Here is a 17505-nt window from a genome sequence, read left to right as displayed (position 1 = left end):
CATAATACAACATGAATTAACCTTTAAAACATACTAAGTTTAAAAAGCCAGACACAAAATGCTATGTTTCCATTTACATGAAATGTCCAGAATAGGAAAATCCAGACACAAAACGTAGATTACTGGTGGCCAGAAAGTGAAGAAACATGAGGAGAGTAGTTCTAACAGAGTGATTATAATGGGTACAAAGTTTCTTTTGGAGGTGATAAAAATGTTACATAATTATATAGTGGTGACATGTGCACAATTTTGTGAATATGTACTGAAAGCCAAATTTAAAATATAGATTTTATTGATGTAAATTTTATCTCAGGAAAAAAATAACACCTATCCATATAATGGATGCAATGTAGAAATATTGTTTCTTAGTTACACGGTCCTTCCTAGAAATCAGTCTAGTAGGTTGATTCCAGGACCCCCTCAGATACCAAACTACAAGGATGCTCAAGTCCCTTACAAAGTAGCATTTTTCCCCACATACTTTCGATCTGTGGTTAGCTAAATTTGCATACAGAATCCGTGAATACTATGGCCAAATGTAATATTTTATACATATACACTATGAACATAGATTTAGGATATACTATGGAAAATTAAAAAGATCAAAAAGCTGGGTTGGTGGAACTATAAGTGATTTCTTTTTTTTTTTTTAAGATTTTATTTATTGATTTTAGAGAGAGGAGAGACAGAAGAGGGGGCAGAGCGGGAAGCATCAACTCAGTAGCTGCTTCTGGTATGTGCCTTGAAAAGGTACGCCCAGGTTTCAAACCCCTTACCCAAACATTCCAGTTTGACCCTTTATCCACAGTTGCCACCACAAGTCAGATACTATAGATCAGTGGTCCCCAACCTTTTTTGGGCCACGGACCAGTTTAATGTCAGAAAATATTTTCACAGACTGGCCTTTAGGGTGGGATGGATAAATGTATCACGTGACTTGAGTGAGACAAGCGTCAAGAGTGAGTCTTGAATGTAACAGAGGGAATCTGGTCACTTTTTAAAAATAAAATATCATTCACACTTAAATATAAATAAAATGAAAATAATGTAAGTTATTTATTCTTTCTCTGCGGACCGGTTCCAAATGGCCTACGTACGGACTGGTACCGGTCCGCGGCCCTGGGGGTTGGGGACCACTGCTATATATCATCTCTTAAAATACTTCTGCATTTCCCAGATATTCTTAAATAAGCATGCACCGCTTCTTAGAAGCACACAGGGGGTTGAGGGGGGGGGGGGAGGGTACAAACTTTATTTAAAATTAAAAAGGAAATTATTAAACTACTGAATATATAAAGATTCCGTAGCTATTTCAAGTCACATGTTCCCAAAATACCTTCCATTCCCCTGCCCTACAAGAAGCCAGTCAAGTTGAACTCCCTCCTTCCGGAAACAGGGGGCCCTCGATTTCCAGGACACCTCCAGCTCCAGTTTTCCTCCCTCCCCTCCACTGCTGCTCCTCCTCTTTCTCAGTCCTTCCCTCCTCTTCCTCCGCCGGAGCAGCAAACGTTAACGCCCTGCGAGACTCTAACCAGGTCTCCACTACACACCGGGCGGCGCTGGCCCCCATCGGCCACGCAGGACCAGAACGGGTCTCCGCGAGCATCTGTCTTGGAGAAACTCGCAGCCGGACGCTGCAACGTGGATGAAGGGCTGCGAGGACTTCCCGCACACAGACAGTCCCTTCCCCAGCGAGGGAATGAGGGTGCCCAGCTGGAGCCAGGAGAGAAACGGGCCGGCGCGGGCCCCACGCGCGATAGAGGGAACTAGGGACGTCCCGGCTCCGCTCCACCACCGCCCCAGGCAAAGGGCAGACTGTGCACCGACCCCTCCCGGCACTGGAGCAGAGGTCCCAGCGAGCGCACGGGAACCGAACAGAGGAAGCGACGCGGCAGCGGCTGCGGCGCGGACAGCGTGAGAAAGAAGGACACTCACCCGCGTTAGCCCTGAGTCCTTACAGCACCGGAAATAGTCACCGGCCCGTTGCCAGGGTGAGGAAGCTGGGGTCACGTCAAGCCCTTCCATTGGCTCTGAGCGTTGCCACGTGGCCGGAAGTATACGCTCACGCGCTGCTCTGACTCCGCCTCCAGCTCCGGAGCTTTACACCTGGCCGCGGAGGTATCCTGGGGACTCTACCTGCATCCCTAGTTCTGTGCTGCGCCGGCGCAGTTGCCTGTGGCTCCTCACTCGACCCCTTCGTGAGCCGACAGAATGTGACTGCATCTGATCCGAGTGGTGGGCTGACCAGCGATATGTACAGGAAAGGAAATTAAAGTAGCTACCATTTGTTGAGCTGTCACTTAAGAGCTTAATTTCATCAAATCTTTGCAGGCCCTTTATACAGTAGGGAAAACTGGGGTTCTCCCTGGACTGCATGTGGGAGGTGGGGGCCAGCCTTGCCCTGGGGAGAATGAGCGTGTGATTGACATTTCTTTTACCATGTAGCACGTCCAACCAAGACCTAGTAACATAGTGTAATCCCTTTGATGTTTCCTTCTAACTATTAGAAAGAATCCTTTAACATATAACCACCTCGAAACCTGCCTTGGGGAGGTGATTGAAAGGAATAACGCCGTAGTTCTCCACGTATGGCCTCCAGACCAGCAGCTTCAGCATCTCCTAGGCTCTTTCTAGAAATTCAGGTTCTTAGGCCTCATTCAGACCTACTAAATCAAACACTTTTTGGGCTTGGGATTTAACAAGCCCTGGTGAGCCAACCATTTGAGAACTGTAGAGCTAGAGGGACCCTCTCTTTAGCTTGCTTGTAAAGGTGGGATGGGATGGGGAGGGCGCTGTAAGGGGCTCCTCAGAAGAGAGGGGTGCAACCAAGAATTTGTGCCTTCAGCAAGTAGAAGAAATGTCAGAAAGGCAGTGTGGGGCAAGTATGGAAATGAGACCCTGGAACTGATTCCCATTCTAGTGTTCCTAGGTAAAAATATGTGTAAGTTGTGTGGGAAAGATTTCTCAACGGCAAGTAATCTCCAGTTCATTTCAATAACTTTTGTATTATCCAGTGCATTTTTCTACTACTATTTTTCCCTATGGACAAAGGTAACAGGGTAGAAAACAGTATGGAGTTTTCTCAAAGAATTATAAATAGATCTACCATATAATCCAGCAATTCTTCTGGGTATGTACCCAACGGAAATAAAAACAGGATTTCAATAAGATAATATGCACTCCCATGTTCATTGTAGCATTATTCACAGTAGCCAAAACATGAAAACAACCCAAATGTCCATCAATGGATGAATAGATGGGTTTGTTTTTTTAATGTGGTATATTCAGCCTTGAGAAAAGAGGGTTCCCTTTCATTTGGACAACTTTATGCTAAGTGAGATAAGTCAAGCAGGGAAGGAGAGAACTGTGTGATATCACTTAGATGTGAGGTTTAAAAAAGTTAAGTCTGTATGAAACAGAGTAAAATGGTGGTTACTAGGGGTACGAGGGGATAAAAGTGATGATGTTCAAAGGTACGAATTTGTAATGAGTAGTAAATAAGCCATAGAGAGCTAATGCACAATATAATGAATATAGACAATAATGTACTATAATTATGCAATGTGATAAATACCACATTCTTTCCATTGTTACTCCCTATCCTTCCCACAAACTCCTTTTTTTTAAAACTTAGAACAAAACAAACAAACCAGAGATTACATGACTCTTATTTCAAGCCCTGATGACAACAAACACGCTCTTCTTTTTTTTTTTTTTTTTTTTTTACTATTTTATTTATTAATTTTTAGAGAGAAGAGAGAGAAGGAGAGAGAGAGAGAGAGAGAAGGGGGAGGAGCAGGAAGCATCAACTCCCATATGTGCCTTGACCAGGCAAGCCCAGGGTTTCAAACTGGCAACCTCAGTGTTCCAGGTCGACGCTTTATCCCACTGCGCCACCACAGGTCAGGCTAAACACGCTGTCTTCTGAGCCCTGACAAAGACTAGTAAGAGTATAGGAAACCCAGTGGTCATCTCTTTGTACTCTCGTAGTCTGTCTGTCCATCCATCTCTCTTCGAAGTGTTTGACCAGCTGTGTCTTCATCCCTGATTCATAGGCCATTATAAAGTGTTTCCTGAGCAGCAAACTGTCCTACCTCTTTGTAGTTTAATTTTGTACCTTTCTCCATATCCACCCACCTTAACTTACTTTAATATGCAACAGTCTCTCACACCCTCATAAATTTTTTGTGAGGATTAAATGAAATTTACCGAAACAAACTAATGTCAACTTCTTAACTGCCTTTCCCTGACCACTTTGTTTTGTTTTGTTTTTCAGCTTCATTGAGGTATACTTAACATACAAAAACAGCTCACACATATTTAATGTATATATTTATATTTTGCTGATTGGACATAGCATACAACTTTGATACTGCCCTCATAATGAAGGTAATAAAAATATCCATTCAAAAGATTTCTTGTGCTAACTCTATTGCTTTTGTTTTGGGGGGGTGCAGGTAAGAAAACGTAGCACGAGGTCTACCTATTCAACAAGCTTTCAAGTGTACAACATCATATTGTTAATGATAGGCTCTGTGTTATATAGCGGACTCTAGAACTTACTCATTTTGCATAACTATAACTGATAGCCATTGAACAACACTTCCTAATTTCCCCTTCTCCCAAACCCTGAAAATGGCATTCTATTCTCTGAATCTATAACTATCTTAATATCTCGTATCAGTAGAATCGTAGAGTATTTGTCCTTCTATTGCTGACTTATTTCACTTAGCTTAATGTCTCTGTTGCCAAGGGCAGGATTTCCTCCTTTTTTAAAATCTGAATAGTATTCTCTTATATGTATAAATACATACCACTTTTTTTTATCCATTTGTCTGTCAGTGGACAGTTGCATTGTTTCCATATCTTGGCTATTGTGAATAATGCTGCAATGAACATGGGAATGAAGCTATCTCTTCCAGATCCTAATTTTAATACCTTTGGATAAATATTGAGGAATGAGATTGCGAGACCATCACATCCCCCTTCTAGTCCTCATTGGTCCCCTCCCTACTTTATCTGTGTCAGCAGCACAAACATAGCTCCAGCTAATCCTCTATAATTATTTCCTGCTTATTTTGATTATTGACCATCTCTTCTGCAAGGTCAGCTCCATGAGTATAGGGACTTTAGAAGAAAAAAACATTTTTTTTTTTTATTTATTTATTTTATTATTTTTTTTTTTTAGAGAGGAGAGGGAGAGACAGAGAGAGAGGAGAGACAGAGAGAGAGAAGGGGGGGGGAGGAGCTGGAAGCATCAACTCCCATATGTGCCTTGACCAGGCAAGCCCAGGGTTTTGAACCGGTGACCTCAGCATTTCCAGGTTGACGCTTTATCCACTGCGCCACCACAGGTCAGCGAAAAAAACATTTTATTGATACTTAACATAAGTAAAGAAAAGTGCAGATTGGTGGCTATACAAAATGGACATGCTGTGTAATCACCGAGACCAAATGAAAGAACTCTGTTATATCCATCAATATCATGCTTTGAGATTAGTCCATATTGTATGTTTATTCTCATTGCTCTGTGGTATTTTATTATGTGGCCATTCATTGAGCCATTCCTCTGTTGAAGGTCATTTGGATCCTTTCCAGTTGGGCTTGTTATAACTTGAATTTAGTCCCCAAAATAAGATATGTTGAAATACTAATCACTGGTACCTGTGAATATGATCTTATTTAGAAATAGGTCTTTCCAGATATAATCAAGCAAAGATGAGGTCATTACGGGAGCCCTTAATTCAATATGACTGGTGCCCTTATAAGAAGAAGAAAATTTGGACAAATTGACAGAGACACAAAGAGAGAGCACCATGCGATGACAGAAGCAGAGACTGGAGTGATGCAACTCCAAACCAAGAAATGCCACAGATCAAAGGCCACCACCAGAGACTTCAAAGAGGTAAGGAAGGATTCTACCTGAAGTCTTAGAGTGAGCATGGCCCTGCTGACACCTTGATCTTGAACTTCTAACCTCCAGAATGGTGAGAGAATGGCTTTCTCTTGTTTTAAACCGCCCATTTGTGGTTTTATTATGGCAATCGTAAGAAACTAATTCAGTACTTCTGTGACCAATTTAGTACATGTTTTTTGCTATCCCCATGCACACATGATTTTTACACTCCAGTTCTAAGGTTCACTGGGCTTGGCTGAGCAGTTTTCCCTAGTTGTTAGGTAGAACAAAGGCAGCTCCATTTTGCCCCTCCTACCTCCCATGTTCATTAGGACTCTGCAGAGCACAACAGCCATGATCTAACCCAGTGGTTTAAGCGTGCGCCTGGGTGCACTGGTGCGCCCTAGAAGATTTCCAGGTGCGCCCTATGGTATTCCAGAGAAATATGTGCCTGTTGGGGACCAAAAAACCAACAGGGTTTTTGGAGTTTAGATTTTGGGGGGACAGAGGTGGGGGGAATTGGCTGTAAGCTGACAGTCTGCTCAACCCCCCCACCTCACTTACCTGATTAGATTGCAAAAGGCTGAAAAACTGAGGTGCTGGATTGTTTACACTACCCCCTATGTTCCCCGGAAAGACTGGAGGCAAGTTTCTTTTATCCTTTGTTTGGTGTAAACTTAAGATGATATGTATAGTGGGGGATTTGGATTGATGATTAAACATAAGGAATTGTCTGTTGAAACCTTTTGGATTTCTATAAAAGAAGAATATGTGGCAATATCTAAAAAAGCTTTGAACATTTTACTACAATTTTTAACATCCTATTTATGTGAATTAGGATTTTCTACCTTCAACACAATTAAGAGTAAAAAGAGAGGAATTATTCAATGTACTGACAAGGAAATGAGAGTTTGCCTTTCAAATATATGCCCAAACATTGAAGAAATCGCTGGGACACATCAGGCTCGTGTTTCTCATAAACACAAGAATGAAAAAACTTAACACATTCATGCCAGGACCTGCCAAGTTTACTAAATCTTACTAAGAATGTATCTATATATAGATATAAAAAGATAACTTTTTTGTCATTTTTTTATTTTTAACCTCTCTTTTTTATGAATTCTAAAAACCATAACTCGCCTGACCAGGCAGTGGCACAGTAGATAGAGCGTCGGACTGGGAAGCAGAGGACGCAGGTTTGAGACCCCGAGGTCGCCAGCTTGAGCGCAGGCTCATCTGGTGTGAGCAAAGCTCACCAGCTTGAACCCAAGGTCACTGGCTCAAGCAAGGGGTTACTCAGTCTGCTGTAGCTCTTGGTCAGGGCACATATGAGAAAGCAAACAATGAACAACTAAAGTGCAACAACGAGAAACTGATGATTGATGCTTCTCATCTCTCTCTGTTCCTGTCTGTCCCTATCTATCCCTCTCTCTGACTCTCTCTCTGTCTCTGTAATAAATAAATAAATAAATAAATAAATAAATAAATAAATAAAAGCATAACAAAAAATGTAACAAAAATTTTTTAATATCAGAATAAATTTAATTTTATCATATTTATTTCATTTAATTATCATAAAAGCACACTTGGACTTTATATTTTTTTCTTTAATATTTGACTTCAATATTATAACATATTTCTTAGAAATTTGTATATAGTGCACCTACAATTATTTGTAGGATTTTAAATATGCCTCGACTTCAGAAAGTTTGATAACCACTGGTCTAACCCAAGGAACAGAAATGGTTGAAAGACCCAAAGGTTGTAAACATCTTTCTGGTGTTCCTGGAACCGAATAATTGCAGACTAACCCACCTGAATTCCAAGGAGCAGATGAAGGTTCCCCTGTTCCTTAGCAACACACATCAGCAAGAACTTTCCAACCATATAAGGCCCCCAGACTCCCTCCTATTGGGGCTGACATCCTTTTCAGCACCAGCCCATCTGCACCCAGATGCGCTAATCAAGTCTATGGTTTTACCTCCCTTGGTCACATGCAATTCTTCTCAGGGAACCTAACAGTAATTCTATTGCAGCTGGGGCTAGAGTCACCTAAAGGCTTTTTCACTCATATATCTGGTACCTGGGTTGGCATACCTAGAACAGCTGGGAAGTAGTTGAGAATCTTCTCTCTCTCCATGCAGCCTCTTCATGTGACTTGGGCTTCCTCACAGCATAGAGGTCACAGTGTAATTGAACTTCATACATAGCAGCTAACTTTCCCAGGATGAACATTCTAAGAAAAAAGGAAATGAATACTGCTGGTTCTTAAATTAGGCCCGGAACTAGCAGAGTGCCACTTACACCATAGAAAGGCCAGATAAGATTTAAAGTTGTGTGTCACTGTCTCCATCTCTTGATGGGTGGAATGGCACATGTCTGTTGGGAAGGAAGGAATTGGTGGTAGCATTCTTAAAGATAAACTGCCATATTCGGTAATGATTTCAATGGTTGCATGTGACCAAAGACCTCCTTTGTTCAAGTAAAAATATAAAAAATTATTAAAAGGATTTTCATCATTCACAGAGGCAATGGGAAATTCCAGGAAAGTTCTAGTTCCCTAGCAAGTAGTAATGAACAAGCTTTTCCAGATACAACCGCAGGATGGGTCAATTTCCTCTGTTTCTGCTACTTATGTTTCTCTGTTCAAGATTCAAATTCTAGAGTGAAAAAAAAATTATGGCATAAATTGGATTATGTGTCCACACCCTGTCCAACAGAAGGCAAGTTTCTTGAACCCATAATCCCACTAAAATTGCATAAAATAGAAGAAGGAGATGAGAAACTTCTATAAAAGTAGGGGACATGAAAGTACAGCTGCACAAACAACAGATGCCTATTGTCCAGGGCACGTTGGGTGTAACTTTGCCTAAAATAAGAGGACCAGTCAGGATCCTCCCCCTCTCTGTACTTTTCTCCATATCTACCTATGTCGTATTGTCTGTTTCTGTGAATTAAGTGCAGTTAGCAAACTTAAAACATATCCTTTGTTTAGAATTATTAACCCTTATTATTTTATATAGTTTAGAAGCAATAACATCTCTCTATCCTTTATTGTATTATTATTTTTAAATTTTTACTTATCTATTTTAGAGAGAAAGGAAGGGAGAGAGAGAGAGACAGGAACATAGATCTGTTCCTGTATGCACCCTGACCAGGGATCAAACTAAACCAGCAACCTCTGCGCTTCAGGACGATGCTCTAACCAACAGAGCTGTCTAGCCAGAGCTCTCCATTTTTTATAATATTTACAGAGAAAAGTGAACCTGATAGTATTTGAAAGAACAATGAGGTTATTAAGCATCTCTTCCAATGTTTCTCTTAAGTGTGAAGATGACATTGAAAGGAAAAAAATTTGTATATTAAGCTACAAATTCTTTTTACTTCTCATTATGGAAAATTTCAAAGATATGCAAAAGTAGAGAGGATAGTGTAATGCAGGGGTCCCCAAACTACAGCCTGCGGGCCCGCATGCGGCCCCCTGAGGCCATTTATCCGGTCCCTACCCCACTTCTGGAAGGGGCACCTCTTTCATTGGTGGTCAGTGAGAGGAGCATAGTTCCCATTGAAATACTGGTCAGTTTGTTGATTTAAATTTACTTGTTCTTTATTTTAAATATTGTATTTGTTCCCATATTGTTTTTTTTTACTTTAAATTAAGATATGTGCAGTGTGCATAGGGATTTGTTCATAGTTTTTTTTATAGTCCGGCCCTCCAACGGTCTGAGGGACAGTGAACTGGCCCCCTGTGTAAAAAGCTTGGGGACCCCTGGTGTAATGGAATTTCTTATTCTAATCACCAATTAGTCTGGTTTACCTGGGTTTATTCTGGCTACTCACATTTGATCAGATGCCTCTGGTAGCCCTACTACATCTTCTTGGCTTCTTCTTATTCTCTTTTTTTTTTTTTTTTTTTTTTTTTTTTTTAGCAAGAGAGACAGAGACAGAGGGACAAACAGGGATAGACAGGGACAGACAGGCAGGAAGAGAGAGAGAGAAGCATCAATTCTTTGTTGTGGCACCTTTGTTGTTTATTGATTTCTTTTTCATATGTGCCTTGCAGGGGGTGGGGGCCACAGCAGAGCAACTGACCCCTTGCTTAAGCCAGCAACCTTGGGCTCAAGGCAGCGACCATGGGATTGTGTCTATGATCCCACACTCAAGCCAGCAAGCCTTCACTCAAGCTGGTGACCTAAAGGTTACAAACCAGGGTCCTCTGCATCTCAGTCCAACGCTCTATCCGCTGTTTCACTGCCTGGTCAGGTGGCTGCCTCTGATTTCACATCTCTGGCTGGCAGCTACCCTGTGTTCTCCTTTCTGGCCCAGGGCAATCCCCAATGGTGCAGTAGCTTGCTCAGCCTTAATGTCCAAAAGCACAGACTAAAAGTTTATACACACACCCCAGGGGCAACTCCCAAACAAATAAGGTGTGGCCAACAGTTTTTGCCCATGGGCCAGATTAGAAAGAAAACTGTTTTCACAGGCCGGATGAAATATTAATATTAAAAAATATTAAATACAAAAACAATTTTTTTAAGTAAACAAAATTTTATTATGTAATTTGTTTATGAATAAATGTAAGTGAAAAAAATTTTAATATACAATATTATTTTAATAAAAATATATTTTAATAAAAATATAATTACATACCGTATAAATATCCAAACTGTATTGCAACCAATCAAAACAATATTTAATTAATAGAATGAGCTTGAAGGGGTTATATCGCAAATAAAACAATTTTTTTTATTAAATTTAATGCAGTGACATTGATAAATCAGGGTACATATGTTGAGAGAAAACATCTCCAGATTATTTTGACATTTGATTGTGCTGTATACCCCTCCCCCAAAGTCAAATTGTCTTCTGTCGCCTTCTATCTGGTTTTCTTTGTGCCCCTCCCCTCCCCCAACCCCCTCTCTCCTTCCTCGGCCCATCCCCTCTCCCCCCACCTCCCTACCCCTGTTGCTATCACATTCTTGTTCATGTCTCTGAGTCTCATTTTCATATCCTATCTATGTATGGATTCATATAGTTCATAGTTTTTTCTGATTTACTTATTTCACTCCGTATAATGTTATCAAGGTCCATCCATGTTATTGTAAATGTTCCAATGTCATCATTTCTTATGGCTGAGTAGTATTCCATAGTATATATGTACCAAAGCTTTTTAATCCACTGGTCCTCTGAGGGACACTTGGGCTGTTTCCAGATCTTCACTATTGTGAACAATGCTGCCACAAACATGGGGGTGCATTTCTCCTTTTGGAGCCGTTCTATTTTGTTTTACAAACAGCCTGGACACGTTTTCAGTTACAATGCCACTTGATTCAGCACACTTGACCACAAAAATAACGAATTGTTTGACCTTGGGTGCGCACTGGCAAACTCCGCCTAAAAGAATGTGGGTTTCACATTGCTGCTAAACGTCAAACAGTTCATATCGAGTACAGATGAATACAAAAGTTGTAAATCTTTATAATGGAATTTTTTTTTAAAAAAATAAAGAAGTATCGTGAATCCATTCCACCAATTATTGGAAGTTAACCCTAGTTTAGTCACATGCAGAATTATTTTCCGCATATCACTACCTTCTTAAATATCTCGATTTCCAATAATCAAAGAAGCTTCCTCTTCTGAGTAGCTGAGATTTTAAAGTAGTGGAGAATATTAAAAATTTAATCATGGCCGCATAAACTCATTATGTGGGCCGCACTCGGCCCGCGGGCCATTAGTTGGTCATGTCTGGGTTAAATGCTCCAGTCTTCTGCCCTTCAGGCCATTTTTGAAAGGAATTAAACTTCTTCGTGTTTAAAGTGGGTTACTAAGTCCTGAGTTGCCTGCAGTGGCAATTGATGAAGATATCGTATTTTTTGCTCCATAAGACACACTTTTTTTCCCCAAAAATGGAGGGGAAAATGCCCGTGCGTCTTATGGAGAGAATGTTGGTGTTTTTTTGTTTTTGGGGGGTTTTTTTGTTTTTTTGTTTTTTGGTTTTTTTGTTTTTTTGTTTTGTTTTGTTTTTTTCATTTTTCTGAAGCTGGAAACAGGGAGAGACAGTCAGACAGACTCCCACATGCGCCCGACCGGGATCCACCTGGCACGCCCACCATGGGCGACGCTCTGCCCACCAGGGGGCGATGCTCTGCCCATCCTGGGCGTCACCATGTTGCGACCAGAGCCACTCTAGCGCCTGGGGCAGAGGCCACAGAGCCATCCCCAGCGCCCGGGCCATCTTTGCTCCAATGGAGCCTTGGCTGCGGGTGGGGAAGAGAGAGACAGAGAGGAAAGCGTGGCGGAGGGGTGGAGAAGCAAATGGGCGCTTCTCCTGTGTGCCCTGGCCGGAAATCGAACCCGGGTCCTCCGCACGCTAGGCCGATTCTCTACCTCTGAGCCAACCGGCCAGGGCTGTTTTTTTGTTTTTAGCAGGTTTTTTGTTTTTGTCTGCAGGTTCCCAGACAACTAGAAGAGTATTTGAACATTAAGTCTCTTCTCATTTGTTAATAACAGTGCTAATGGTTGTTAATACTGCTGTTGAGTTTACATTGTTGAAATATTATTGTGGTATATTTTATTAAATATTTTAACACACCATTTGGTTCAGAATATTTTTTTTTCTTATTTTACTCCTTAAAACCCTAGGTGCAACCTGACCAGGTGGTGGCGCAGTGGATAGAGCGTCGGACTGGGATGCGGAACACCCAGGTTCGAGACCCCGAGGTCGCCAGCTTGAGCGCAGGCTCATCTGGTTTTGAGCAAAGCTCACCAGCTTGGACCCAATGTCGCTGGCTTGAGCGAGGGGTTACTCAGTCTGCTGTAGCCCCATGGTCAAGGCACATATGAGAAAGCAATCGATGAACAACTAAGGTGTTGTAATAAAAAACTAATGATCAATGCTTCTCATCTCTCTCCATTCCTGTCTGTGTGTTCCCTATCTATTCCTCTCTCTGACTCTCTCTCTGTCTCTGTAAAAAAAAACAAAAAAAAAAACAAAAAAACCCTAGGTGCATCTTATGGAGTGAAAAATACGGTACTTCACATTGGCTTTCCCTCCGCCCTGCTTTAGTCTTTACAGTCCCTCACTTCTGTCGCCTACAACCACCTTTCAAAGAGCTTCCTGCACCTAAGTTCCTGTCTCAAGGTCTGTTTTCAGGGGAATCCAAACTAAGACTGACATTTTTTATGCATTCATATTTTTTTCTTTTTAGATTTCACTTATTAATTTTAGAGAGAGAGAAGCTGAGCGGAGCAGGAGAAAGCATCATTTCATAGTTGCTTCTCATATGTGCCTTGACCACGCAAGCCCTGTGTAAGGCCAGTGGCCATGGCCATGCAGGTTCCCATTGGATTCGGGCAGACAGTTAAGGAACTGCGGAGCCAGAAAATAGTGGGCCATTCCGTTTATTAAAGTCTCCTAATGGCAGATGAACAAGCAGGCAGGGAGGACTGCTTCCCTCTTACTCCAGGCTCCCAAGCCCCAACCCCCTCCAGATTCACCAGATTCACAGGCCCCCACCAGCCTCAGCACTCCCCAGCCAAACAGGGCCGGAAGAAATCTACCCTCTCCGGCAAACAATCAGCCCTCCCCATGGAGGCAGGCAATTTGCAATCTGCTGCCCTGTGGGCAAGCACCTGTATTTTTTCACAGACTGCACACACATAGCACTGCCCCACACCAACGTACCAATTAGGCAAAATATAAGCAAGCAAACCTAACTTACTTGTTTCATGCTTAAAACACATTAGTTTGCCCAACATTCCACCCCTTTACGATCGCTCACAATCTACACCACAGGCATCCCTGTGCGAGGAATGAGGTCTATTACATAAACAGACTCCAACAGCAGCCCAAGTTATACAATTACAAAGGTCTTCACAGTGTCTCCCTGAGCACTCTGCCCAAGGTGCAAACTGGAGGCCCATCCCCAGCCCCCTACTCCACAGTAGGTGGGAGGGCCTGGATAGTCCAGGTCTGTGTCCATGGAAACCTTAAAGTGTCCTTGGTGTGTCTTTCCAACTGGATGAGAGCAGCTTCCAGATGCAGGAGGGCCACCCCCCCATCAGGGGTCTTTCATACTGTCCGAAGGCGGCATGTCCATCCAACAAGGGAGCCAGTGCCGCCCTTGGATTGCAGTCCAGGAGTCCCTTACACCACTCAATGATCAGTCCATGATAGACAGCCTAGTTGTCTGGGCAAATCACCAGGGTAAAGGTCCATTAAAGGCAACTAGGTTCACAGAGGGCCTCAGGTCACCCCCTGCTGTCATGGCAGCCCTGAAGATGCTGCCCCAAGAAGGAGCACATGGCAACAGTGGCCAACATCTCCACCTCTGCTCCAGAGAACATGATGCCATCCACCCCTAGGTCCCACAATTGCAGCAACCCTACCAGAGGAGGTACTCTTTGCTGCTGGGTTTTTACCTTCTGGACGATCACTGGCCAAGCTCTGATTGTGCGGATGGCAGCTTCAGCCCAAGCCTCCTCATCGCCAGAAAAGGAGCTGAAAACGCCTGCTCCCACCGGCTCAGAGCCACTCCACTGGCCCAGCTCCTTGTTCAGCTCCTGCGGCTGCTGGCTCTCGGCCTGAAGCTGAACCTGCAGTTGTGTCTCCACCAACTATCACTGCCACTGTTCAGCTTCCTGGGCAAACTAGAGCTCACAAACCTGTAGATCACTCTAGTTCCAGGCGCCAACGGTGCTCACCCTGCATCCCTGCTCTTAAACCTGGTGGGCCTACTTCTCCAGCGCTCGTTCCAGTTCAGGCTGTCGCTGGGTCTCAGCCTTTAGCCTGACCTGCAGTTCTTGGATCTATAGCACTTTCTCCAGTGACTGTTCCAGCTTGTGCCGTTGTTGCAGCTCATTCGAGCTGCTCTCGACCTTGGGCAGCCTCTTGCAGGGCTGTAAAAAATAGTCAGCCCACAGTCCCCAAAAGGACAGCCATGGGGAACCATAACAACAACCACTCCTCTACCCCACCGCTCACGGGTGGCAGTGGCTCCATACCAATCTGATCCAAATTCTGCCGGCTGCACTAGATGTAAGTCCAGTGGCCACCGCCATGGCCATGCAGGTTCCCATTGGATTCAGGCAGATGGTAAAGGATCTGTGGAGCCAGAAAATTGTAGGCCATTCCGTTTATTAAAGTCTCATAATGGCAGATGAGCAAGCAGGCAGGGAAAACCACTTCCCTCTCACTCAGGGCTCCCAAGCCCCTCAGCACCCCCTCAGCCAAACAGACCTGGAGGAAATACACCCTCTCCAGCAAACAATCGCGAACAATCACCTCTCCCCATGGAAGCAGGCAATCAGCAATTGGCAATCTGCCACCCTGAGGGCAAGCACCCGCTGCCTTCCATAGACTACACACACTTAGCGTTGCCCCAGCCAGTGCACCAATTAGGCAAAATACAAGCAAGCAAACCTAACTCACTTGTTTCACACTTGAAACACATTGGTTTGCCCAACACCCGGGTTTTGAACCTACAACCTCAGTGTTCTAGGTCAACGTTTTATCCACTGCACCACCACAGGTCAGGCATCATATCTTTTAATTACCGTTAAAGTTTTTTATTATTATAGTACTGGTAATTTATATGAGGCTCATTTTGCAGACAGGACTCAAACTGTGTTTCAAAATGCTAAGCAATGTGGCTAACAGCTGTAGAGAAATTAGGAGTAGCATAATTCTGCTTTTCTATAAAAATTAAGAGTAGTGTTCTCTTTCAATATTTTTGCTTAGCTAAAACGGAGGGAGGGAGGAGGAGAGGGAGGGAGGAAGAGAGGGAGGAAGGAAGGAAGGAAGGAAGGAAGGAAGGAAGGAAGGAAGGAAGGAAGGAAGGAGAAAGAGAAAGAAAGAAAAGAAAGGAAGAAAGAGAAAAAGAGAGAGGGAGGGAGGGAGGGAAGGAAGGAAGGAAGGAAGAAAGGAGGGAGGGAGGGAGGGAAGGAAGGAAGGAAGGAAGGAAGGAAGGAAGGAAGGAAGGAAGGAAGGAAGGAAGGAAGGAAGGGAAAAGAAAGAAAGAAAGAAAGAAAGAAAGAAAGAGAGAGAGAGAGAGAGGGAAAGAAAGAAAGAAAGAAAGAAAGAAAGAAAGAAAGAAAGAAAGAAAGAAGAAAGAGAGAGAGAGAGAGAGGGAGGGAGGGAGGGAAGGAAGGAAGGAAGGAAGGAAGGAAGGAAGGAAGGAAGGAAGGAAGGAAGGAAGGAGGGAGGGAGGGAGGGAGGGAGGGAGGGAGGGAGGGAAGGAAGGAAGGAAGGAAGGAAGGAAGGAAGGAAGGAAGGAAGGAAGGAAGGAAGGAAGGGAAAAGAAAGAAAGAAAGAAAGAAAGAAAGAAAGAAAGAAAGAAAGAAAGAAAGAAAGAAAGAAAGAAAGAAAGAAAGAAAGAAAGAAAGGGAGGAAAAGAAAGGAGAGGAGAAGGGAGGGAAGGAGAAGGCAGGAGAAAAAAAGGGGAGGGGAAAGGAAGTGGATGACCTGTTCTTTCTGTCTTTCTGATACTTTTTACTACAGAATTAAAGTGTGCTTTAAGCGCTGAACATAAATAGTTTCACCCACCCGATCTGAATTCTGAGCTTTACTTCCAAATCCCAGACTAGAGTTTCTAACCCATGAGTACCCTTAGGATGTGTTAGCAAGTGAGTTGGCTGTCAGCACCTTGAGACCTGGGAGCACACCCAGGCCCCAGGGAAAGCTGGGCTCAAGGGTCAGAAGACAGCAGTAGTATCTCTAATGGGAAACAGACTCTCCCAGCTGTCACCTGCCATCAGCCTGCTCACCAACTGTTTTCAGCCGGGCTCCTTCTGGACCAACCCAGCTGTATAAACACACTTTTATCCGCAAGCTGACTGGGGAACAGCCAGCAGATCTGTCTTCTTTTCTGTTAGAAGAGCCTGCCTATGTTGAATCCAAAGCTTAACTCATTAGAATAACAATTAAACAAAGGTGGGTTTTCTTTTTCTTTTCCTTTCTTTGTAATTTTTAGCCTCTATTTTCTTTACTGTCCAGATGCCTGGGTGGTACTAGCTGATGGTTAATCTATTGAGAGGGCAGAGGGACTCTGTGAAGTAAGAAGGCTTAAAGGACGCGGAGAAGCAGTGTGGGAGACCAGAATGTTGGAGTTCTAGAGGTAACCACATGTCTTTGAGAATATCATTGAACCTTTTGGGGCTTCATTTTCCTTTATCTGTGAAATGAAGGAATTAGACTAGCTGATCTCTGAAGAATTTTCCCATTACAAACAGTTTAAATAATTTGTTATCTTCATGGCTTTTTACAACATTTTTTCATTTGAAAAACATTTTCTCAGCATCTATTAGGTACACAGCAGTCTGATCAGCACTTATAAAATATTAGCACTAGAAGATTCTTTAGAGAGCCCAGGCTATGGTAAGCATCTGTTCTCTTTTCTCTTTCCAGATTCTCTTTCTTTCTTTTTTTTCCTTTGGTAACAATGTCCCTTGGACTAGGAAGACTGGTCCCCCTCCCCCCCCGCGTTTTATGTGGCTTTGCTGGGTCTTTCAGTGGAAGTATCCTTGCAGCCTGGCCCAGATATGAGCAAGTGATCCAGGCCTAGCTAATTACATACCATCCCTGGGGTTAAATCAAAGCTCATTACTCATTT

The 17505-nt window shown here is 43.1% G+C and overlaps 1 protein-coding gene and 1 long non-coding RNA gene across 4 annotated transcripts in view; one reads left to right on the top strand and one right to left on the bottom strand.

The window, feature by feature from the left end:
* TASP1 (taspase 1) overlaps nucleotides 1-2765 on the bottom strand; it is a 314709-nt gene extending 311944 nt beyond the window's left edge. For all 3 annotated transcript variants that reach the window (XR_010751729.1, XM_066387123.1, XM_066387124.1), the window contains exon 1: nucleotides 1936-2765. The gene's annotated coding sequence lies outside the window, so the exon portion shown is untranslated. The remainder of the gene's footprint in view (nucleotides 1-1935) is intronic.
* On the top strand, nucleotides 2164-5901 carry LOC136406871 (uncharacterized). Its single transcript, XR_010751730.1, has 3 exons — nucleotides 2164-2274; nucleotides 4277-4389; nucleotides 5687-5901. It is a non-coding gene; the product is annotated as an uncharacterized lncRNA (long non-coding RNA).
* Nucleotides 5902-17505: the final 11604 nt, after the last annotated feature.

Source organism: Saccopteryx leptura, chromosome 5 (genome assembly GCF_036850995.1).
Source record: "Saccopteryx leptura isolate mSacLep1 chromosome 5, mSacLep1_pri_phased_curated, whole genome shotgun sequence".
In the NCBI taxonomy this organism is placed as follows: Eukaryota; Metazoa; Chordata; class Mammalia; order Chiroptera; family Emballonuridae; genus Saccopteryx; species Saccopteryx leptura.
The sequence above is the reverse complement of the archived record's forward strand: the minus strand, read 5'-3'. Positions and strand labels throughout refer to the sequence as shown.